Genomic DNA, 26,129 nt, shown 5'->3' with positions numbered 1-26,129 from the left:
CTCCACTTGCTTCTCTTTCTCTCCTATGACAGCCTCAGTGCTAGCAGTTTAGCACAACAGCAAATTAACTCCTTGACTGATCATTTGCTCAGAATTTTTCAAATCCTTTCAGAAAAGGCAGCTGAAATGAACCTAGATTGCATAGGAGGAGATTTTTATTTCAGCTTGAATGTACCTTCAGGTAAACACATAGTTCAGTTTTCATCCACTCCAACGGGACCTCTCAAGGGAGCTTGCTCATTTTGGCGAAGTGATTTTGTTTGCTGAACAAAACTCCTTGTAAGAAATTGTCCTATAAACACAAATAACTTAGATGGTTCTGTGGAACTTCTTAAATTCTGAGATGCTCAGACTGGAAACTTAAGAATTTTCAATGATGACTTGGGCTTTCCAGAAAAGAGGCATATTCTTGTACAAAGAACACATATATAATCAGAGAATCTTATTTTCTGTTAATAAGATTTAACTAATACTCTAGTAATTAATTGTGTCATCTTTTCTCCCTCTGGGCCTCAGTTTTTTAAGTCAAGCCATCATTCAGGAAAAAAAACAATTCTTAACTTTCTATGATGTGTCTGGCAATGTGCTGGTCAGTGCTCTAGAAGCTTGAGCTCCAGAGCACTGCTCCTCAGTCTTGAAAATGTTTACTAATCATCTAAGGATCTTGTGAAAATACAGACTCTGATTCAATATGTCAAGAGTGGAACCTGAGATTCTGCGTTTTTAACCAGGTCCTGTGTGGTGCTGATGCTGTCAGTCCAGAGAATGCACTTTGAGTAGAAAAGTGTTGGAAGGGCTAGTGTTCTTGTGTAGACCAGGAGAATTTCCAGCAGATTTTAACATCAGTTTAAAGGGAAGTCTCATATGTAACAGACAGAAATTGAATTGTTTTGGATGAAGGAGGGGAGTGTGGTAGAACTTTGAATCTATCCAGCTCAGCCCTCCTCCCTCGCCCCTGCCTCTAGCCTCATTCACTGATGAGGGAACTCACAAGGCACTTCCATGGTACCACAGAAGGTGCAGGTTGAAACTCAGAGCAGTGAGTGATCTCTGGACATGCTTCTCCCATTCTATGGCTGAGGATGAAAACGTAGAGAAATGTCAATAGCATTTTAAGGGAAGGAAGGAACATGGACCCAGGGGTAGCTAATCTTATGTGTGGACTTGGCTAGGCCACAATACCCAGATATTTGATCAAACACAAGTCTGAATGTTCTTGTGAAGGTATTTTAAAGCTGAGATTAACATTAAATCAATGGACTTTTTGTAAAGCAGATTACCTTCTATGATATGGGAGGGCCTTGTTCAATCAGTTGAAGGCATTAAGAGAAAACAAACTGAGGTCCCCTGAGGAAAAAGGAATTATGTATCCAGACTGCTTGGACTCAAGACTGCAATATCAACTCTTCCCTAGGTTTCCAGCCTGCTGGTCTACCCTGAACATTTTGGACTTGCCAGCCCCCACAATCTCATAAGCCAATTCCTTAGATCACCTTCTCTCTCTCCTTTCACATCCTATTGGCTCTGTTTCTTTGGAGAATCCTAATACAGCTCCTTCAAGCATAAAAGAGTTGACTAAAATAAAACCCTCTCTTCTAGCTTAAAGCACCCATGACCATTTGATTCTGCAAATGTGTGATTTGTGATCTGTGATCCCAGGTGTGGTCCCTGTGGCATGAATCTGTGGAAAGCCCACACTGGCCCTCTTACCACACCTTCCTTTGTTGTAGTGAAACATGGAACCTGGCCTAGGTCTGAACTCAGCACAACTGGGTTGTTGTCTCTGCTATTAACATCCTGGGACTTGGGAGCAAGCCACTGTCCCTGACTGGGCCTTGGTGTCTTCCTTTATAATATAATATGGAATTTTTTTTTAAATAATTTTTTAAAATAATTTTCTGAAGAATATTAGGATCCTATAGAAAAAGATCTGTCACCAAGTAAATTTGGAAAATGCTGCCTGCATCATCCTCTCCTTTGAGAGTCACAATGAACATCCATTTCAAAGGCTCTGAGAAGTCTTGCAGCAAAGAAGCCTCCTTGATTCTTGTCCTCAAGCTTAGTTGATGTCCAAATGCTAACACCTAGCAAATCTAGCAGAGACATATTTTGGGAAATGTAATACTAGATGGTTGTTGTGGCTTACTTCAGCTCTCTGATGATTTATTCTTTTCATATGATTCACAGATTCAAAGACAGACGCCAAGAGAAAAATTGGTCAAAATCTTTTCCATAATACTTGAAGGGGGGTCCTGCTTTTTACATCCCTAAAATAGGAACGTTAGTAGATCTTCCCACACTAGCTTGTTGTAGGGATTAAGTTAAATAATGCATGTAAAGCTCTTAGCATAGAGCCTAGCACCTAGTAGTCAGCCAGTAACTTTGTTTAACCTTGAGCCAAAAATGGTCATATTTGAAAAGTTCAGTTCTAAGAGGAACTCAGGCATTCAATCCTTCAAACCAAACCCAAACCATTTTATGCTTGGATTATTTCACCCTGGGTGAGGGGCAACTTCCAGGCATTTGAAAGCTCTGACATCCTGCTGGCAACCCAGGAGCATTCTGAAGCCAAGATACTAATGATTTAAGCATTAATAAATCCAGAGATAGGTCATTCAATTTTCTTTTAAATGCAGATCATAAAAGAGGGAGGAATATTTGGGTAAAGATGTACTGAACTTTTTTCTGAATCTGAAGGCTTTGAAACATTTTTGTAAGCAATGACTAGGGCTCCACTGCATTTTCTCTACTCTGGTGTTTGGAGGGGGGATATGTGAACCTTGAGCAATAGCCTACTTCGTTTCTGACCCTGAAAATACTCAAAAAGTTATGTTATGCTTGCATCGCATTTTCAGCCTGTCCAAGGATTTCCACATCTGTATTTTCTCTTCAACCTCTCAAAACCCACTGCCTTAAGAAAGGCTGGCAGAATTGCCTATTTAACAGATGAGGAAACTGAGGTCCAGAAAGTTACATGATTTGTTCAAAGTCCCAAAGTGAGTTGGCTGAGAGGCTGGACTAGAAATGCCACTCCCTGACCCCCAGTCCTGGGCTCTGTCTACTGGACCTCACCGCTACACAGGTGATCCACTGTAGCGGGAGCACAGCCCTGGGATCTGAGCAGCTTGCATACAGGATGTAGCAGATTGGTATGCAAGCTTAGTGGGCTCTGGCTAATCTTGCAGGGAACCCTTCAATCTGAATAACAATCAACAAGATTTTAAAGAAATTTGGGCCAATTTCCTGGAAGTCTATGATTAATCTAATTGCTGGGTTTCCCTCTGTTTTTGTCTCCCACTGTTAATTTCATTTATTTTTTTTCTTTCTTCCCCGACACAGACTGCCTTGTCTCTGTACGCGGTTTTGTCACTGTTGTTATTTGTCCATACATAGTTTATCATTGGCAATGCATTCAATGGGATTATTGTACTCTATGTTTGGGGAAAGAGAATCTTTCAATAGAGACAACATCACACAGCAGGAAGAAAGAGCACTGGGCTGAATTTCAGAGACACTATTTCAAAGCTTCACTTTGCGAATACCTGCTACGCCTCCCTGGCTCCTCAGATACCCCAGGGTTAAGGAGACCTCCTGCTTCTCCTGGCCCATCCCCCATTACATAATATCTGGAGTTATGAGAAGCTTTAGGGGCTGCACTATGCTGCCAGCTATTGCAAATAAATGTTCAAAAATAGATTTTGGTCAAATATAATAGAAAATGCTTCCTTTTAGCAAGGGGGTTTTGTTCTCTAGAGGACACATCAAAGGAATGGGATGGTGATAATATTTTTATAACCAGATGGACAAAGGTATTCCAGCACTTGGATGAAGACAGAGGTGAAGGAATGAGTTGAGGAGAGATGGAGAGAGCAAAGGAGGGTGTCAGCACTGGCCATGGCTATACGTTTTAGAAGGGCCAGAGGTGATCGAAGAGGTCTGGACAGAGATAGAGCCAATCTAGTGTATTCATCAGGTGAATGAAGAGTGCAGCCAACTTTTCTGTCGCCTGTGTCTGTTACCTTGCATGTGCCTAGCTTGGAAGCTTAACTAGTCACTGGTTGGAACATGGGAGACCACTAATGAGCAACTGGCCTGACCAAATCAGACCAGCATCAGAAATGGTAAACTCTTTGGGATAGCAGAGTGGCATTGCTATTGGGTTACCCAGGAGAGGAGAAGGTGAACTTGACTGTAGGGCAGCCAGTCACCCCTGGTCACCTCTCTGCAGCCTACCACATGTAGATCCTACTTCACACCCCATAGGCTTTCTGGAAAAATGTGCCATGAAGTCATCCAAGATCCTGATTCTTTATTCAGTCTAAGTCTTATTCAAGCATTAAGGGGCCTTGTTTTTGTCGTGGAAGACTAGTACTGTCCTTTCTAACCAACTAGCTACTGGAATGCTGGGGAGGTGTCTAGTTCTTGGTAGGTAACCCAAGAGGCAATAATAATAATATCCCTTAATGTCAGGCCTTGAATGTGTGCCAAGTACAGACCTGCCTTATCTCACTGTTCTCTCCCTGAGTATATGTTCTGGTAATAAATATTTATTTGTATTTGATAATAAGAAACAGCTACTTAATTTGCAAGGTCCAGTGCAAAATGAAAATACAGAGCTACTTAAAAAAATATAATTGGGAATTTCAAGACGGTAAGAACAGAGTGTTAAACCAACTGCAGGGCCTTTATGAGGATGGAGCCCTGGGGGAACACACAGGTCACATGCCCATGAAACAGGCTGTGCTTATAATTTTAACTGAGATGTAGAGATATGAAATAATTTCCCCAAGATGACAAAGTTAATAAGCTGAGGGTCTGGCTGCAGAACCTGAACTCTTAACCACTCTGCAGAATTGTCTCAAGCTAGATAGCTGGATAATGGGTGAATCCTCAAGCCCTGCCCACATTCTCCTGAATAGGCAAAACTGGGAGGAGCCAGATGATCCCACTTAAGGGGCCTCAGCCTGGTTGAGCTCTGTCCACCACTCGGGAGGCTCAGTGAATAGCCTGGGCTCCAGCCCCTGGTGCTCAGCACCCAAGCCTGCACCCTCTGACTCTAGAGGCAGCAACTTCTGCTGAACCACAGTTGCTTCATCTAAAAACAACAGTAGCTACAAAAGCAACAATAGTTACAAATGCAACAGCAACAGCAATGAACAAACCTGCATATTTGGAAATGGCTTGCTCAGTTGGACCACAGCCCTCTCCCAGACCCGATGAAAAGGAGACATATGTACTTATACACACACACACTCACATACTCACTCACTCCAGGCTATGTTCCTAGTTGGGGTCATTGGTCCCAATTGCTCTGCCTTTGCCCCTACAGTGGTGACAGAGATTGTGTAGGAGTCTTCTGCCATTTCTCTTGGACTTCTTGTCCTGGGGTCCCAATTTCTCTTTTACATTTCCTTCCAGGATCCCAGAGCTTCCTATGCCTCCATATCTCAGAGTTGTCGAGACGTAGAAGCAGGCTCGGCTGTTGGCTCTTTCTTCACCTCTCACAATGTGGGAATGTGCAACTTCACTCTCCAAAGGGCGAAGGGGAAGGCTGCCACTAGAATCTCTCCTAACTAGACTCTGTGACACTTGTATGACACTTGGTGATACTTGGCACAATTACAAATGGGACTAGGGTGTGAAGTCAGGAGGCTGTCTGGCCTTTTGCCTAGAAGGGGAGGAACACTGCCATGGTGTGAGGTTGAGAGGACTGACCCTGAGCTCTACTGGGAATGGAAGATGCAGCAATGAGTAAGGCAGATGTGGCTCCTCCCCTCCTGGAGCTTGTAGTCTAGCAGGAAACATAGATAGCAAACAAATAAGTTTTACAAACAGTCAATTATAATTGTGAAAAGTAATGGGGAAATGCAAAATGATTAGAGAGTGTACGTGCAGATGGCCTGATCCAGTCAGATGTGTCAGGCATGGTCTGAAGAAGTAACATTTAAGCAGAAACCTCAGCGAAGAATAGGAGTTAGCCGGAAAGTGGGTGGAGGGAGGTGCTGGAGAGGATGCCTACAAAGAAAACAGTGACCCTAAGCCAGGCATGTGGCTGGCCCTCACCTCAGTGGCACCAGGGAGGGTCACTAGGAGAATGCTGCGATAAAGAGTGACTACTTGGTTGAAAAAGGAATGTAGAAGAGAATGGCAGATGGAGAGAAGAAAGAACAACTGAAAGAGGGGCCAAAGAGAGCAGGGCTGGAGTAGAGGGCAGAGTGAGGTAGATGGGGATGACCCCTGTAAAGAGGAATGAGACAATTACCAATCCCATTTCTAAGTCAAATTCCAGGTGCTAACCCTCAATTCTCAACTGCGGGAGAAGTGGCCCCAGGCAGAGCTTGAAGCTTCCTGCTCCCTCCAACCAAAGGCACTGCTAGACCACAGCCTTCCACGGGAAGCACATTCAATCCCTCCTCTGCAAGGAATTATAACTTTCAGCACTTCTCACCTTGCATGAAGGTAATCGTGATTGCCCAGGTGTGGTGTGAGGATTGAGAGAGAGAATGCTTATAGAGCACCAAGCGTAGTGCTTAGCATGTGGGAACATTCCAGAGTGTCCACTGCTTCTAACATTCTAGAATGGAAAAAAATATGGAAGCTTTGGTGTCAGAATAAACCTAAGTTTGAAACCTGGTTGTCCCGTTCATTTTGTGATCTTGAGTTGATTACTTCACTTCTCTTAGTCCCAGTTTCATCATCTATAAAACAAGGACCATAAGGCTTACTAATGCAAAGTTCTATGGCACACGGTTAATAACCATTCCTTCCTCTTCATTTGCTCTTAATTTCTTAATTTATTTGTAAATTCAACCTCTTTCAACATTTGAGGGAATCAGGGTCTTCATGCAAGCAGGATGCAGTCCGCTCACTGTCCCTTCCAAAGGACCTTGGATCCTGTCTGGAAGATGAAGAGTTCTCACATCTACTGCCCACAGTTTGCAAAGCCCATTTATATGTGTCTCAGAATCATCTCAGAGAGGGGTCTGGAGGCAGGAGTTATCATCTGAATTTCCTGGAGAAGAAAACAGAAGCTCAAAAAGGTCTATTTACTTCTCCAAATCATGGAATCCATAACCCATCTACTCCTCACCTCTACACAGGGGAGCACACCAATTAACAGCTACAAAAAAAAAAAAAAAAAAAAAAAAAAAAAGCTGGGGTTTACGCTCAGAAAAAAAGTTAAGTGAGTTTCCTTGAAAGGATTCTTCAATGGGAACCAGTTTGGGGTAGATGTGGATTGGTAAAGGTGACAGAGAGTGGGGCAAGGGAGGTGTGACAGATCTTACCCGCTCATTATATTCAGCAAAAACTGAATCCACCAAAGCCTAGAAAGGGCTAGGAGTGTCTGTGGGGGCAGGCAGATTCCAGAGTTTTCTGCCACAAGAAGTAAACTCAGACACTACTCCTGGCCCCTCCCTCCCTCCCCTGCAAGAAGAGCCTTCCTTCCCACTAACCCCTGGGGCTCTGCTCACCCTCCCACCTGGGCTCCATCCAATCCTGCTCTGCTCTTGCCAGGGGCTGGAGTGCTGGTGGCCGGCTCCTCCAGCTTGCCTCCATTGGCCTGAGTGCGTCCTAGCCCACTCTGGATATTAGAGCATTCTCTCATTTGAAAGGCTCCTTTATTTTTAGTGCTAAATCAACAAAGCTGTTACTGTCATTTTCCATCAGACCGTCATCTTCCACGGATTCAAAATTACACTCAGCTGCAAACTATTGACACTCCTCTTAACAAAAAAATGGTTTTAATAAATCTTTACATTAGCCTATGAGATAAAAAAAATCTTTACCATGAAATATACAAGTGTATAAGTGTTTTATGAAAGTTTTATTAACTTTACAAAAGAAAAATTGGCAGTGGACCATGAACATCCTGTACTCCTAACACGTGGTTATAAATTACATGTTCTTTCCAATAACATCTGAAAAAGAGACTGTAATTTAAATTTCAAAACCACTTGGCATACCTACTATATAGTGCTGACATGAAGTAAAAGGAGGAACTAGAGAGGCCCAGACAAAGAAGGGAAATATAAAGACGTCCTTAGCTAAAAAGCTGCTGATGGGTACAATCCCCCCTCCAGCTGGACAGGGATCAAGTACTTGCTTGTCATATCATTCAATGCACTGTTCAATCTGGGATTCTTCCTTTCAACAAAAAGAGAACTTAAGTGCTAGTAATCATCGCTTGCAGAACTTTATCTCCCAGATACCTTCTTTATGTCAGGATTTCTCAATGACCGCTGCTGCTGGCAGAGAGATCAAAGTTGTTATTAAACACAAATGCGAACCCCAGCCCATGCAGGAGGTGTGCGCCATGGCACTCCCTCCCTGGGATGTAAGCCTACCACTACCTTAGTGATTTTTCATTTTCTGTCTCTGCTCCGTAGGCTATTAAGGAAACTTCCTGTAGGGTCTGTCCAATACAGGGGTTGGGGTCCAGCTTTTCTTTGCAAGTGAGTGCTTCAGCGTCAAGAATATTTTGGGACATTAAGGTCACCTGGTGGGATTTGAAGAAGCCCCTCGGAAGTGAGCAGATGGCACAGATCTGGCGGTAGCCTGCAAAGTTCACCACTTTGGGGAAAGCAGATATCTACCAGGATCTCAGCAGCACTAAGCCTGCCTTCCAGGCAGCAGCATTGCAGAAAAGCATAATATAAAGTCATGCAAACCTGGATTCAAAGTCCAATTTTGCTAGTTACTACCTGTATGATTCTGAGCAAGTTACTTAACCTCTCTCTTCCCTTTGAGTCATACTGATAAGGTATCAAAGTCTGAAGCAGTTTTCTTTGGCCTTCAAGCTCAACATTTAACACAGCCTGAAGATGGGGACTAGGGCCACCCTCCCAGATCCAAGAATCTGGCATCTGTTGAAAATGGTCAGTGAGAGGTGCACACCAAGATGGCCCTGCAGACATACTCTCCCAAGGCCTAAGATTTCGTGGTTCCATTTAAGTGGTGAAATTTCCAGTTTGCCACTGACAAAAAGCTGAGCCTCTAAGATGTGTACCCAGGTTGGGGTGCCATGTCAGACAGCCCAGACTGGGAACTAGAAAACAATCCTGGGAGACCCTCTTAGTTGGGTGGCGGGTGACACTGCAAAGTTCAGCAGGGTTTCTGCATATAGATCCAGGCCCAAGTCTTAGAGTGAGTGTCTTGGAGTCTTCCCATAGTAGAAAGAAATGAATTTCCACTCAGATAAGGGGTATTTTAATGGTTCTTACAGAAACACCTGAGTTGGGAGACTCCTGCTAACATACCTTCCTCTGCTTTCACTTGGTATGGTTAATTTTTGAATGCATTTCCTTAGTTGTTGGATTCATTGATTGATTGAAATCAAATGAGGAAGAAAGCCCTGTGCTGGAGTGACTTTGGAGATTAGACTATGTGGGATCTAAATGGCCCCATTTCCAATTACAAAAGGGTAATATGTGCCCTTAATGGAAAAGCACAACAACTTTTGACCAAATAAATTATTTTCTTCCAGTTCAAAATAAGTGACGGTCCTTACAAAGTAGAACTTGCCCTCCTTCCAAATGTGTTGAAGGAAAGTGACATGTGTCTTGGATGCAGAATTACAAGGACATCATATTAATCTGCATCACCCCAGATGAGAAGGCAGCCAGACGATGTGGGGTGGGGGACTTGAAGCGCAGCGCCTGAGAACAGCTGTGACTGCATGGAGGTCACAGTCAGGGACTAGGCAGGAGCCAGCACTGCCCAAACTTCATTATGTAGAAAAAATGCACCCAGTAGCAAGATGCCGAAGATCTGAGAATCGGTGAGAAAAGTTCATTTGGACTGAAGGGAACTTGATTAATTTTAAGCCTGGTGTGTTGCTACTGCCTCCCTGACTTAGTCTTCAGAATATTAATGAGTGGTTTGAGGAAAAGAAACAGCACAGGAGATGTACCTGAGGATGCAGCCCACTCTTCTTAATGACAATAGCAGCAACAAGAGCAATAATGACAACAGCTATAGTGACATGGAAAAGGGCTCACGTTTACTGAGGGCTCATAATGTACCAGGCCTTGAGGTTGATATGCATTATCCTATTTATTCTTCACAACAGTCCTCTGAGGTAGCTATTATGTGTTCTTATCTCCAATTTGCAAACAAAAACTCTTTGGCACAGAGGGATAAAATGAGTTGTCCAAAGGCACATAGCCTGAGGTTTGCACCACATGCGATCTTTCATTTTCCAAGGTCTCCTCAAACCTGAACACCCACCACGTGTGCCCACCTGCAGGCTGGGCCTTCACTGGAAATGATCTCCAGGGCTGACTGCCTTCTCCCAGCCCATCTCAGGATTTGGCTAGGCATGTCCAGCTGCTCCCTGGCAGGCAGAAAGGGATTGGACACTGACCTGGAGCTGTCTGAAGGGCTGGGCATATGTCAGGGCATCTGACCCAGGGATAGGAGCTGACATGAGGGGCTCCCGATATCAGGAAAAGCCTGACACATGAGGATGTCACCATCTCCCAGCTATAGTGGGAAGGCTGACCTAGTAAGTGGGTGGGACACAGAAGTGGGGAAATTAGGCTGATAGTTGTAATCTAAGAAGCCCTGATGGGCAGGAGGCAGGCCCTATCACCAGCCAGGGAAGCAGGTGAGAGGGAGAGAACAGGAGCTGGGGAGAGGAATGGAGTTCCTTGGCCTGGAACAGGCTGGCCAGGGTAAGAGAGGTCCCATATCCTGGATGGGGGCTGGAGGCAGGGCAGAGCCCTGTCACAGAGACTTGGAGCCAAGCTCTAAGCCCAAATTCCAGCATCAGACCCAGATTACATGGTATAGGGATAAGATGCTAGGGCATAGGGCCATTGACCCCCATGGAGGCACAACGTCAGCAGTGGAAGAACTGCAAGAATTAATTATTCTTAAGAAATGGACTCTGAAGCTGGGACCGAACAAAACCCTGAACTCATTCAATGATGCTCTTTCGATCTCCCTTGCTCTCTCTCTTCATTCATTCATTAATGCATTCATTCCATAAGTATTATCTGAGCAATTATTCTGTGACAGACATGGGTATAAAGATAAATGAGATAAATGAGAGCTCCCAGTCTATCTACTAGGAGACAGTCCTATAATCAAAGGTATATACCAGGAAAAAAAGGTCTTAGTTGTGGTTTAGATGCAGGGCTATGAAAGCCTAGAGGAGGAGCACCTGATTCTGCCTGGGGTGGTCTAGGAAGGCTTTCTGAAGGAGGTGAGGGATGATAGAGTAGAATCTTAGAGCTTAATTCTTAACCAGGTAGACACAGGGCAATGAGGGAGGTGACTGAGGAGCAGGCGACAGCTTGGGCAAAGGTACAGAGGACAGAGACCATATGGCCCATCTGAAATTGGCCCTGAAACCTGAGTGCAGACATATGGGGTAAGAAAGGAAGGGACTCTCCTCATTTTTAGAGGAAGAAATGGGCTCATGCACCATGAACCAATGGTGAGCCAGTGCTAGAATCCAGGTCTCTCTACTCTCAGTGCCCAGCCAGACCACTTCAGAGAACAGTTAATGTTGCAGAAGAGTCTTTGGTTGCAGACAGATCTGATGGGATCTCACACCTTAGCTATGCCCCCACCAAGGTGAGGAGCTGAAATTGCTTATTTCTTTGAGCCTGAGATTATCATTACAAGGGGGAGGGAGAGCTATTAACACTGACCTTACAGATTGATCTGAAACGAAAATGGAGAATTAAATCAGATAATGCTGGAACTGAATAGCTTGTTGTTAGTGGAGCTTTGCCATTTGTCTTGCTTTGTTCATTTGTTTAGGGGAAGATTAGGGTGACTGCACATGCCAGGGAGACAGGAACAGGGCTCTGGGACAGGGGACCCCACTAGGGGGGCTGAGTTAGTAACCCAAGCATGAGGTGATCAGGATGGCAGTTGCTGCAAATATGCTGTGCAGAAGGAGGGAAGCTTGTGGAGAAGATAGCATTTATTAAACACCTACTGTGTGCCAGGAGTTGCATTAGGAATTGATTTACATCATTTAATTCAATATTTACCATAACCCAGTGTCTCAATGTATGGGCTGGAAAATATGGTAGCTGGATGGAGAAGGGGGACTGATGTTTATTCAGTGACATCTAGCAGGCATCAATTGTTTTTCATTCAATATCTCACATATGCTTTTTACATACATGTGATATACACTCATATTAGTCCTGTGACAGCAATACTATTCCCATTCTGTAGATGAGGAAATAAGACTGGAAGGAGTTAATGGCTTGCTCAAGATCACATAGTTACACATTGGGCAGGCTCAGAATTTGAACTCAGCTTTCTTGGCTCCAAAGTCAACGTGTTCTCCATCTCACTGGGTGTCAGATAGGAAGAGGAGCATGTCAGAATATTTCTTTCCTTTCTGCAGTCATTCATTTTCAACACTTTTCTCTGCCCTCATTTTGTCATTTTAGGCCCCAAATCACCTTGCTTTCCTGTCTCTAGCCCACATCAGCCAAGACTTCCTAGCCAGGCTGAGACAAAAACGGTCCATTTAAAGACTGGAAGTCCAAGTACGTTGTAGCTTCTCCAGGTCCTTGTTAACTGGTTTTCCTTCTTGTGACTGGTCTGCATGTTGGGGGTGGGGCAGTGAGCAGGGTAGAAGCTGGGCTTTTGTCATTAAGGAGACCAGGAGGGGCTGGGCGTGGTGGCTCATGTCTAATCCCAGCACTTCGGGAGGCCGAGGCAGGCAGATCACAAAGTCAGGAGTTTGAGATCAGCCTGACCAGCATGGTGAAACCCCACCTCTACTAAAACTACAAGAATTAGTCGAGGGTGGTGGCATGTGCCTGTAATCTCAGCTACTCAGGAGGCTGAGGCAGGAGAATTGCTTGAACCTGGGAGGTGGAGGTTGCAGTGAGCCAAGATGGCACCACTGCTGGACAGAGCAAGACTCCTTCTCAAAAAAAAAAAAAAAAAAAAAAAAAAAAAAAAAAAGACGAGGAGGGAAGAGACATAAGGGAGAAAGCAACCTGGTTTGCAATGCAAAGATCACACATTAAACTTTCTATTACTCTCCAACAGAGGTTTGCAATTTTCTATTTTCAACACTCAATTTCATTCTTAAAATGAAATTCTACTTGAGAGCCCAACATATAAAAGATATAAAAGAGATTCTGCCTTTGCTGAATTGGGAGGGGGTGGTCTGAAGGCCTGACCACTGACATCCATCACCCTTGAACTGCCTCGCAGGACCTCAGGGCTTCTTCGAACCCAGTTTGAAAACTGTGGATCTGCTCTGTGACTTTGGATATAGAATGTACAATATATAGTTAATTACCACAAAGGGAAGTAAAATCCCTAATTTTGTAGGGATGTCTAGGTCCTGATGGAGTGAGGTTAACCCTGGACACAGGTACAGCTCTTCAAAGGATAAAGGAAAGTAAACTCACATCTACTGAGCACCTAGTAAGTACCAGGTATTTTGTGTACCCAGTAAGTGCCGAAACATCGCCCCAGTTATTTTGTACAAAGGTAGGACTTCTCCAAACTTATGGCCCTATTTCTCAGATGATTTAAAGTCTGAAGGGTTAGGTAACTTGGCTCAAGGTCACACAAGTCAGGAGTGGTCAGCACAAGAATTCAAGCCACACCTCTTTATGGAAAGAAATACACTCAATCTCAGTCCTATGTTAACTGACTTTATGTTAAGGAGGATACAGAAGGTACCCAGGATCTGGAGTACCTGAAGGTACTTCCTTACAGCACCAGAGATATGAAAGGGACAAGATACGTATAACACAGTGTCACTCATAGAGCCCTGCAGTGGGAACCAAGAAATTGAAGATTCTAGTCCCCCTGGCTCTGCCCTTGACTTACCAGGCAATGGACCTTCCTGTTCAAGTTGCAGGGCTGGGCTGAGGAATGGGTAGATGGGACAGTACTTTGAAGACTTGTAGTTTCTGTGAACAGATGAGGGAATTTTGTAGGGTTGACTGTAGATATGACCAATTGCTAAATCAGTTCCTAATGATTTTACATTATTCTAACCAACTCAAAAACTGCACAGTATGCCACAAATAAACTCCATGAATGTACAGCTCCTATGGGCTACAGAAGCCAGCAGCAGGGAAAGAGCCAGGGAGTTGGAGCCAAAAGAACTGGGATGGATTTCTGGCCCCAGCACTTGGTAGCTGTGTGACCTTGAGTAAATTGCTCAGCTTACCCTTTTTGATCCTAAGTTTCTTGCCTGTGAAAACCCCATCTGACAGGGTTATCGTGAGAATTAAATGTGCAAACGTGCAAAGTGTCGAATGCAGTCTGGCAAATAACATGTAGTACATGTAAGCACCCTTCCTCTTCTTTCTTTTCTCCACTCTCTAAATAGAAAAATCATTAAAAGTAGGTGGTAGCTCCTAAAAACTCCTGTTCATCCTTCAAAACCTGGATTTGTGATACTTCTTTCAGCAAATCTTCCTTGAGCCTCCACGACAGAGCTGATACCACCTCCAAGTTATCTGGGGACTTTGTATTTGATTCTATTACTTCTTGTTATAATATTACTTACATATTGTAATTTCCTGTTTTTATGTCCATTTTCCCCAGGAGACTGTGAGCTCCCTAGTTGAAGCCTGGCACAAACGAGTTTGCTAGACTCATTTGGGGAGTTGTCAATAACCCCCAAGTAACCCCTACATCAACCCAGCCAGCATTCCACTGATGACTGGGAAAGTTGGACAGCCTTCCACCCAAAACTGGACAATTCATTTAATCTGCTCTCCAGAAGAGCTCTGTGCTGTTAGCCCTTTTGTGAAAAGCAATTCTGCAGGATCCTCAGGAAAAAACTAACACGGTGTGTGTGTGTGTTTATGGAAAAACTCCACAGTCATTTTTTTGGCACTGAAATTCTTGGGTTTTTAAGGAGGAGAATTTTTGCTCTTCTTGATGCCTGCACCCAATATGATGGAAACATAGTGAAATGTCAAGCACTGCTCCAGTGTTTTCTTTTTTTATTTTCTTTTTAATTCCTGCTTTACTGGAGTAAGAAACTGGCCCTTGTCAAGACTAATCTGCAGAGAATGCTGGCAACCAATCATACAATGCCAGGTTGAGCTTGGATCTGGGCCCTGGGGCAAGCTTGTTTATCTGTAAAATGGGATCCTGGGTACTCACCTTGCAGGCTTGTGATAGGGATAAGGGAGGCTGTGGGTGCTGCGTGCTTAGCAGAGTGCTGGCACGTTGCAGATCCCTTTCCTATTCCCAGGTTACCTCATTACATTCTTACAATGCTCTACTGTATATAGAGAGCCATCCCTAAGTTCTAGGTAGCTTGTGTTAAATTTAACTAAACTTGGCCTGAAGATGCCTCAGTACCTTGAGTATTTACATAACAAACTGCACCTAACTTAGTAAGTAAACAGAATTAAAGCCTAATTTAGGAGTATGTATTTTTTGTGACAAGTAGCTGTCTCAGCCAATAACAAGACGCTGAGGTTCAGCCAATCAGGGCAGTCAACTCATCACACCACATCCAAATACGGCCAACGCTGAGCTGTAACCAGTGAAGCTGTTGCTGTGCCTCACTTCCGTTTCCTGGTTCTGAGGGGGCTCGATTTGCGAATAGTTCTTGGCTCAACTAAACTTTGTTAAATTTAATTTGCTGAAATTTTTTTTTTCACGCCTGGAAGTGTGTGTAAAGTGCCTCTGTAGGTAGGCAGCAGAGCTAAGACTGGAAGTCAGGATTGCTGGACTCCACAGCCCATGGGAAATGTGTCCCTCCTTCATAAAGAAGCCTGAGTCTTCTCATTGAGATTGTTCTCTTTAGCTGTGTAATGGGCTTGCCACAGATGCCCTCTTAACTCATGCCCAGGTGCCCCCTTTTGGCTCTCTGCTAGCTGCCCCTGTTCCCTGGCTGAGTCAGACAGGAAACTCCCTTGGACCACATGTAGAAGGATCGAAGAAGTGGAAAAATAAAGTAAGCAACAGTGACTTCTAATGGGTGTGAAGAATGCAGCTGCAAAGCTGCAGAGATGGCCGTGCTGGGGCTGGCAGGAAGCTCGGGCTCCACAAGGAACGCACTGGTCAGTCTCAGGAGCAGCCTCAGCCAGGTGGCCTCCTCCCCAGCAATTTCCTTCCAGGACCCCCTGTGGAGCCAGTGAAATGAATGCCAATACAACTGCTGCCCAGGTACAAGCAGGCCTCTGGGGGGCTGGGGCTGCAGGTAGCTTGTTTAACACAAGCTAACAGCAGGATGTGGTGGATGCCATGGTGTGCTGCCCACCTCCCCTGGAGGACCAAGGCACTGTCTCCCTTAGTTGACAGGCTGTTGCATCCCTCCCTGGGGGTTGCTCTCAGCTGCAGGGTACTGCTCCACCCAACATCACGTCCTCTCGCTGGAGGCACAAAGCCTCGGCCCATAGATTCATTTGGGACAACCTTGAAGAACCCTCTCAGCTCCAGAGCTCCCCATGACCTCTGCTGAGGCTGCTGTCCCTCTGCTCTGTCCTGCTTTCTTTCCTCAAGTACTCCTCAGTGAACCCTTGCATGCTAATCCCACAGTTTCAGCCAGTTTCCCAGGAGCTGCACCTAAGACCAGGGAGAACTCTAGCCTGGAAGATTGAAAAACTTGGTTCTATACACTGTTTTGTTACTAACTTGTTGTGTCACCTCAGGCAAGTCCCAGCTTCTCTCTGGGCCTTCAACTGCAAAATGAGGCAATTTTACCTGAAAGTTCCTTTCAACCAGGACTGTCCTTGAGTTGGGCTGAAACAGGAGCTCAGGGCAAGTCCACAATATCTGGTCTCTCATGAGTAGGGACCAGGCATTGCTGCTTGCCTGTGACAATCTCAGGTAATTCAGTGTAATTGTTGTTAGTGTCCCTTTCGCTCTCAACACTGTCTTGGTTTGGATGATTCTTTTTTTTTTTTGGTTATCCTACTGAAGATACCTGGGACATGAGGGAGATGCAGCCAGGAGGAGAAAGCACAGAGTGAATTCAGAGGGTCCAGAGTGCTGTCTGTCCCTGTGTCTTCTGCACCCTCTCCCTGGCCCTGTGGCACCAGATAAGCTCCAATCCTGCAGATTAAGCATCTCCGCCTGACTCTTCTGTGGCCTTTTTGTTCCCCGGGGTCTGCAGATGGAGGGCACATAGTGCAGCCAGCCTTTATGGGGGCAGCAAAGAGTTAAAGCAGCTCCCTGAGCGCCAGACAACAGCCTCATCAGCAGGCCCTGATTCTGATTAAACAGCTGTGCGGAGAGGTATAGAATATATGTGTGAGTGAGCCAGTGTGTGAGGGTGAGAAGGGTGGGGGAGACTGTTTGTAACTAAACATGTCTGAGAATCCATGTGGCATGTGTGAGTATGGCTGAGCGAGTGCACACAGGCACATAGGTGCCTCTGTGTGCATTTGTATAAATGTGGGAACATGTGCACATAAAAGTGTGTGTTTGAAAAGTAAGTATATATATGTATGTGTAGGACTGAGAATGCAAGGATCTGTATCTGCAGATGAGTATATGGCCTGTGTATGTGAAGCATTTTGAAAATCAACAAGTATTTAAAAATAATAGTCATGATTTAAATGTGTAGTATGGGCACAAGTGGGTGGCTGTGCATACATGTGCAAAGGTCTTTGTGGATGAGAAGAGCTGGGAGGGGCGGTCATGTAAGTGGGCATCCAGGGCAACTATCTCATTCTCCAGGTAAGGAAACTGGGGTTCATAGAAGCGACCCATTCAAGGTCACAAGATTACCTGTGAGATGGAGTGGATTATTCTAGTTCCTCACTCCTTCCTGCCATGTGACTTGCAGAACAGGAGAGTGAGCAGAGTCTGTTTTCCTGCCCCATCATTGTTGGCCTTGACCATGGGACTTGTTTTGACCAATGGGATGTGAGTTAAGTGAGGGGTTGCCGGCTAAAATCTAAGATCTTAAGGGGCACTTGCACTTCTATCAATACCTTGAAAATTTGCTGCAGGGAAAGATGTAGCTCCCAGAAATATGAGAGATCTGTAGAATTCCCTCAATGCAATGTCTAGAATGCAATGTCTAGAGTCAGCCTAGAGTCAACCCCAGCTGACCCTGAAGCCTGAAGCAGAACTGCCACCAGCATTTACCTGCCAAATCACAGATGATCTGCATTTCTGTGAGCATGGTAATCAATATTTTTTGTAAGCCACCACGAATTTGAAGTGGTCTGTGATGGAAACAGCTAGCTAATACATCTGGTATGACTGGAGCTTAGGATGTAGGCCCTATACCTGGGTTTCTAGCTTCTCTGGGGTCACCTGAGCAACTAGGTCCCATCCCAGAAATTGTGGTTTAATTGGTCTGGGTGCTGGGCTGTGCTTTAGACATTCTAAAAGATCTCCAGGTGAATTTGAACATGCAGACAAGTGTTTGGATCCCTGCCCTACACTATAGAGATGGGATGACAGAGGTATAAGCACAGGCTTGATGAAGCTTTAAACACCAAGCCAAAGAGCTTGGACTTCATTCTGAGAGTGAAGTGGAAACAGCGAAGGGTTTTAAGGAGGATGAAGACATGTTTATATTCATGTTTTAAAAGGATCACCCAGGCAGTTCCAGGGCATTCTGGAAGCCACGCCTTTATCTGGCTGGGCTGCAGGGTTTCCTACTAACTTCTGCCTGACAAGGTATGGGATGTAGACTTGTACCTGGACACTCTTTCTGGTTCAGGACCTGTTTCCCAAGTGCTCAGTACACACTCAGGTGGCCCCACAGCTGCTAATAACTGTCTTAAAAGAGGAGCAAGAAAACAATCTGCAACTTTTTCCAGAAATCCCATGGCTGCTACTGGAATTCAGGCCTCACCACCTCTTACTTGGAGTATTACACCCCCTCCACTGGCCCTGTCTGCTCCCCTTCCACCCCTCCTTCCTCCATGTGAAGCCCAGTTGGTACTGTTTCTGCCCTACCGGAGAGGCAGCCCTGGCTCCTATTCCTATAGGATAGTTTCACACCCTTTCCCAGGGAGTCAAGGCCCCTCCTACTGCAGCCCTGATCTTTCTAGCTTCATCTTCCATTGCGACCTTCCAGGGGCCTTTGCATGAACTGAAACACATCTGCAATTGTCTTCCTCCATGCTTTTGAACATACCAATCTGTGCCAGGAATGCTCTCCTCTGACCCCTCCACCTGTCAAAGTCATGGTTAACTTTACGGCCTACTTAGGGGCCTCGTTCTCTAGGAAATAAATATTCCTAGACTCCCACAACCTCAGACAGAATGACTGCCTCCTTCCTCAGAGCACTAAAGCTTGTCCTTTGTCCCCTAATTTTCCATGCAGGCAATTGATATCCACATCTCCCTCCACCTTTCTGAGCCCCTGCAACCTGGGATCCTTGCCTTCCCATCTCCTCCAGCACTCTGCCCCTAGCAGTGCCAGGCAGGAAGCAGCTGCCAGGTACATGTTTGCTGAGTTGGCCTGAATTTCTTGCCCCATATCTGGGCTGAAGGGATAGCAAGGGCAGTGGGGCTGGCTCCACGCCCTGGAGAGATCCTCCCACCAGCCTCCTCCGTCCTCTCTCTCTCTGCCAGATTCTCGGGGATGCTCAGCCTTTGAGGGCTTGAGACAAATGCATCTCCTGGAATGTTCCTGCCCTCCCTTATCAGAGCAAGGGCTGGGCCATTGACAGTTCTGTGGTCCACAGGCCAAAGTGTCCTAGAAGGTCACAGGCTTTATCTTGTTTATGTCTGTGACTTTTCCTGAGGCTCCTCGCTTCTTGACAGTGTCACGGAGCAGGACTGCTGCCTGGGACGTGTCTGGAAAGTGGCCCACTCCTTCAGGGCCAGGGAAGAGAACCAAGTCATTGATGCTGGTGGGGCATTCCAGGACAATCTGTGGAAGAACATGGTTTCTTCTTTAACCGCCTGTGATGACTAGCTTCTGAATTTTTAAAATATTTGGTGGGGGTAGGAAGAGAAGGGAACAATAGGAAAAGAAAGGGAAACAAGAACTACGAATCCCTGTAGTGTGCCCAACAGTAAAGAAAAATAGCAAGTGCAAAGGCCCTGAGGTAGAAACATGCTTAGTGTGTTCTAGGAATGCAAAATGGCCAGTGTGGCTGGAGTGGGTAGGGCAAGAGGAAGAGTGTTAAGAGTTGAGGTTAAAAAGGAAGAGGAAGGCAGTTCATGTAAAGCCATGGTAGAGACTGTGGCTTTTACTTTGAATGAGCAATTCCATGACTCTATTGAGTTTTCTAAAGGATCATCCTGACTGCTTTGGGAATCACAGTTTCCCCCTTCCTCCGTAGTGAAGTCCTTTCTTCTGTCTTGTTTCCACCAGTTCTCTAGCATCTAGGATGGTGCCTCTCACAGAGTTAGCACTCAATAATTATTTCCTGAATGTGTTGGCCAGAATTCTGTTTCAAGCTTTTTCTTAGGCTCATGATGAGTGTTGAAGGCATTATGACTCTCACCCAGAGGGACACCATGTCTAGGAGCTTCTTCTCGTGTGGGCCCTGTTCTCCAGATGTCTGATGGGTAAGAAATTGGCATACAGTATCTTACAGCTGGCAAAAGCACAGCTGGATGCAATGCTGTGCACATCTGCTACCCACATGTCTAACCATGGACTTGACAGTCAGCCAGATATCTGTGAACATACTGTAGACAAGCAGGAGAAATGGGAAGTCCTAAGTACTAGCAACAGATGGTGACTACAGGTGGCCTTCAGGATAGCCTGTGGCCATTTTCCAGGGTGACCTTGGTCAACAGGCAGAGTTTCAGGCCCATGGCACGTTAATTCACCCAAACTCAAATTCAGGTTTATATGGTTAGGAGGATCCTGGGTGACTCCTTTCCTCAGCCTCAATTTCCTCATCTGTAAAACAGGAGATACCTGAACTGGAACAATTAAAATCAGTGGGCTGGAGAGTCTCATTGCACAATTGGCTATATTTATGGTCTTGGAAGGGTCTTTTTTTTTTTCTCTGTGTCTTATTTCTACGCAAAATAAAAATAATTGCAATAAGAGCTCTTCATCTCCCTAGGCAAAAGAGGGGAAGTGTCCCTCCCTCAGACATTCTGCCTGGAAACAGACTGTGCCTTGCACTTCAGTGGTTTGGGGGAAAAAAACTGACTTATTTTTGGTTTTCTTTTTTGTATCTTTCCCACTTTACTTATGAGGAGACCACTTTCTTAAATGAAAATGGAGACTCGGGCGCAATTAATATGTACCATAATTTTAAAATGCAACATTATTGAAGCTATTTTTCTCTCCAACTGCTATTCAATTATAGGCATGGGTGAATTTGCAGGGACCTATTTTAAGCCTTGGAGTCTCCAGTACATTTTAGGGATGTTCTTTAAAAGACATGGCAACATGCAAAAATCCCAGATGTTTGCTCAATGCTCTGAGTGTCTTTGAGCTGAGTGGGGAAAGAAAATGTCAATCAGGCCTGTTTGGGGAAGAGAAATTTAGGTTGGAATGCCTCACATAGCTCTATATCAACAGTCCCAGAAAGAAAGGTGTTTCCTTTCTGGGAAAGGAGACTTGAAATCCAAAGATTCCGCAGGGAGGAGACCATCTGGGGAGTAAGAGGAAGGAATTGAAGGCTGGGAGGCCTTTTACCTCAAATCCGCCGTGATTGGCGTTTCCTTTAGTCATCTCACGTAATCCTCACATAAACCCTTGACAGATGGTATCATCCCTGCTTTGCAGATAAGGAAATTGAGACTCAAAGAGGACCCCCATGGAGAAAGTAATGAAGCTTGAATTTAGACCCAAGATCATGTCCCTTTCACTTCCTCAGCCTGCCCAGGAAGTTTATAGCGTGCTCATGCCACAAACCCTGGAGCTGGATACGCGCTCAATTGGCTTGAAGACCTCGGGTAAGCTACTTACCTTTTATGTTCCTCAGTTTCTTCCTCTAAACTGGGGCTTGTAACTGTAGCTACCTCACAGGGCTGTTGCAAGGGTTAGAAGAGTTAATGCCCCTAGGGTATTAGGTAGGTGCCTGCTTGGCACATGGTAGGAGCTGCAATAAATTGTCTCTTCTTTTGATTACCCTGACACAAGCTGGAGTTGTCAGCTCTAGAATATGGAGAAAGGGTGGAATTATCCTCACCAACTTCTCTATGCTCTTCTCATGGTTCCACCATCCAAGCTCCCTAAGATCCTTCAAAGTCTTCTTTTAAGTGCTTTCAAAGTCTTCTTTTCTGCTGCATCTTCCTTGATTCCACTCCCCTCCTTTACGGCCTAGGGTATATGACCTGCCTCCCTCCTCTTCACTTGTCCCCTGTATCATTCAAATATTGAGCATAAGCTTGGAACATCATTGTGGATTCATTCACCAAACGTGCCACTTAACATCTATATATACTGTGAGCAAGTTTCTCAAGATTTCAAAGACTTGGTTTCTCCATCTGTAAAATGGAAATAATAGTAATATACCTCTTTTTTTTTTTTTTTTTTTTTTTTTTTTTTTTTTTTTTTTTTTGAGATGGAGTCTCACTCTGTCACCCAGGCTGGAGTGCAGTGGTGCCATGTCAGCTCATTGCAACCTCCGCCTCCTGTGTTCAAGCGATTCTCCCGCCTCAGTCTCCTGACAGCTGGGACTACAGGCGCGTGCCACCACGCCCGGCTAATTTTTTTTATTTTTAGTAGAGACGGGGTTTCACTGTGTTAGCCAGGATGGTCTTGATCTCCTGACCTTGTGATCTGCCCGCCTCAACCTCCCAAAGTGTTGGGATTACAGGCGTGAGCCACGGCGCCCGGCCAATAGTATTATGTCTTTTAGAGGACTGCTGTAATAATTAAATGTTATTAACATATTGAAAAGTCTTACATGATTGTTCAATTTTAGTTATTATTATCTATCAATGCCTAAAATGCTAAATTTGATTCCCTCTTCTAATTTCTACCCATCATTTAAGAGCCAGCTAAACTTCTACATTTCATTTCTATCCCTCATGCAACCTTCCCAGAATTAATCTTCTTTCTCCCATAAATTCCTTGTGGCAATACCTATCAGAGACTGCTGGGCCTTTTGGACTAGTATCTGTGTACCTTTCTACTTCTTGGAGGAGTACAGACAGACCCCCTTTTGCCCATTTGTAAGTCAAAGTCTGGCTTTTCCTGTGGTGCCTGAGTCAAATCAGAGGTGATTGCTTTGTATTTTATGGGTACAGTGGTCCTGGATCTTCGGTCCCAAATAGATGTAACTTTAGTGAAGAGGGATATCAGAGATGATTGAACCAATCTCTCCATTGTACTGAGGAGGCCATGGAGGTCCAGAAACAAAAACAATTTCCCCAAAATTACAACAGCACAGGGAATCGGCAGGTCTTAAAGAGCACAGGATTTGGACTCAGAGAAGAAATCCTCAAATTTAAGCTACCCTACTAACCAGTTATGACTTTGGGCAAATTACTTAAGCTCTCTGGACCTTGGCTTCTACTTCTGTTGAATAAGTATAAGAATACATGTCTTGCAGACTGTTATATTTAATGAGCTGACATAGAGATTTTATGGCACAGAGTGGGATAACCATTGTTATTACTCCATAGGGTTGTGGTATAGCAGATGAGATAATTTCCTTCCACTGTTCCAAGCTAACTTGCTTTTTCCTGAACAATTGGCTTCCAGTAATGCCTTTGAGGGGGCACTGAGAGCCAACCTCCACCCAGAGCCCTGGTGATCATCCAGCACTTGAAACCCAAATCTCAGCATCAGCCCTGTGGGTTACAGCGTGTGGTACAAAGACCATGCTGGCCCCTTAAACAATGTTGTCTCTACACTCATCTGATTTGGGTCTCGTCTTTTTCACAGAAAGGATGGGATGCTTCTGTCTAACATATATAATATTTTAAAAAACAAACAAAGAAATGTGTTTCCCTAGATATTCCATTAGTGCTGATAACAGCCACCATACCACACCCACAGTGGAGGCCAGGACAGATTCTCTCCTGGAAAAGATATGTTTCCAAGCTCCTTTATTGTTAGTGCTTGGCTGGAAAATTAAGTGGGTCTGGCTTAAGGAAAATTTCTATGCTCAGGTTCCTTTTCTTTTCCTGGGTGTGTACAGAGGTGAGCACCTCCTCACTCACCACTTTCCCTGTCACCAAGGCCCACGCTGGGGAAGAGGTGCTGATCACAGGCAGGTCTGTTTGAGCAGCCTGGCATCCTTCCCTTAGCAAAGGCAGAAGAGGCCATCTAAGTTGGCAGGGCCTAGGCACCCCAGAGTTGAAATGTCCACTCGAATGTCTCTGGCAAGTTGCAGAGCTTATATTTCATTCCTCCTAATCTGGGAGATGCCAAGAGAGAAATCTGGATTTGCTTTCAAACCCTTGAGCTTCTATGATATTTGTGAAAAATAAGTATTTTCAGTGAACATTTCTGAGGGGCAGCCATAAGTGAGGATCTACTAGACATAATTCATTTATTCCACAGGAGGGCCAGGCCCTCAGCTGAGCATGTATTCATGCTCAGAAAATAATTTGTGACTGTGTCAGTAAGAAGTTTTTCATTGTAAGCAGCAAAATTAACTCTGGCTGATGTAAGTATAAGGGAATTTATTGGAAGGATAACAGGAGCTTAATGCATCATTGGAAAAGTTGGAGAACAAGGCTTGGAAGTGGGCTGGAACCAAATAATGCAGAATGAGGAGCTACAGGTATATTTTTATAGCAGGAGTAGTCAGATCATGGAGCTGTGGGAATAAATGAACTCTGACCACCTCTTTGTATTATTCATCTTTGTATTATTTGCTCAAAAATCAGACTCCTCAGAGAGAGCACCAGCTGGCCCCTGGTTCTGGCAGATAAGCCCTCAGTGACCCCTTTGACTTCTATGGTGGGAGAGCAGGTATCTGGATTTACCATTCAACCAAGATTGCAAATAACAGGGGAAAATTAATTTCTCCAAAAAAATTGAGATCTGGTTGAAACGGAAAATAAAAGCTTTGCAGACAAAAAAAAATTCTCTGTTTCCACAATTTAGAACAGATGTGTGAGTGTGAGTGTGTGTGTGTGTGTGTGTGTTTGAATACTCAATCATTCCACAAACATTTCTGAACATCTCTATGACAGGCCTGTGCTAACTACTGGGGATACAATGGTTAAAAAAACTGTGTAGTGGGGTAGAGAGACTCCCCAATAGATACTTACAATACACTATGGCAACATACCATGTACACAGTGCTGTGGGGACACACCCCTCCTCTTCCTGATGTGGTCCAGCAAGATCTCCCCAAGGAAGTAACACAAGCCAAAACTTTTTTAGAGCTTAAGCTCTAAAAAAATGGAAATAGAAATGGATCGTTTGTAATGTTAAATATTCATACATCTTCCCATTCATTCATAAATTCATTCAGCAAACACTCATTAGCTATTTTAGAGTGTACGAAGCTTTGGGTTTAGTTGGGTTGAAAAAAATAACTATTAATACCATTGACATAAAAGACAGTCATTGGGTGTGGTAGCTCATGCTGGTAATCCTAGCACTTTGGGAGGCTGAGGTGAGAGGATCATTTGAGCCCAGGAATTCGAGGCTGTAGTGAGCAATGTTTGTGTCACTATACTCTGGCCTGGGCAGTAGCAAGACCCTTCCTCTTAAAAAAAAAAAAAAAAGAACCATAAATAAGAGGTGACAGAGGCTTTTCCTGAGACATTCCCTCCTGATTCATGTATTTCTCTTTTGCTAAGGTCACACTCCACTCCAACCGTAGCTCCTGTTACCGACTCAGGAGCAAACAAACCAGCCCAGAAGTCACAGGTATTCCTTTTGTATCCTGTAACCAGCTGGACTTTGGAGTACCTCGTCCTTCTATAAAACTGCCCCCTCCTCTCATCTTGCCCCAGGGCCAGAGTGAGGCCTGTTGAAGCACAGTGAGGGGATGGAGAAGAGGAATTGGGGCCCTGCGTTTCCCTGTCTTCCTGTTTTCCTAGCCTCAGCACAAATGGCCTTAGCAGTGCACCCAGTTCGGGGCCTGTTGGATGAATTCGGAAGACCAGACCTCTCACCCAAGCTCTGGTTGTCATCACAGTGTGTGGCTCTGGAGGGGCCGCTCCCTCTCTAAGTCCTTCTTCCCCATCTGAGGAATGGAAGGTCAGCCCCCAACGGATTGCTATGTGCCTTCCAGTTCTTGGATCCCTTTGGTCCTGCCTTCTTCTCCCTCATGTTTTCCTGGGCTGAGTCTTCATCTCAGATACCGCTGCTCTCTCCA

The 26,129-nt window shown here is 44.8% G+C and overlaps 1 long non-coding RNA gene across 1 annotated transcript in view; it reads right to left on the bottom strand.

The window, feature by feature from the left end:
- Positions 1-7,806: 7,806 nt before the first annotated feature.
- The window catches only part of LOC129136409 (uncharacterized), a 41,316-nt gene continuing 22,993 nt past the window's right edge, over positions 7,807-26,129 (bottom strand). The window contains exons 3-5 of the long non-coding RNA XR_008537995.2: positions 25,092-25,196; positions 21,809-22,329; positions 7,807-8,243 (exon numbers count right to left, since the gene is read on the bottom strand). This is a non-coding gene — a long non-coding RNA (uncharacterized LOC129136409). The remainder of the gene's footprint in view (positions 8,244-21,808; positions 22,330-25,091; positions 25,197-26,129) is intronic.

The sequence above is a fragment of the Pan troglodytes genome, chromosome 9, assembly GCF_028858775.2.
Source record: "Pan troglodytes isolate AG18354 chromosome 9, NHGRI_mPanTro3-v2.0_pri, whole genome shotgun sequence".
In the NCBI taxonomy this organism is placed as follows: Eukaryota; Metazoa; Chordata; class Mammalia; order Primates; family Hominidae; genus Pan; species Pan troglodytes.
This window is presented reverse-complemented; position numbering and strand designations above follow the sequence as displayed.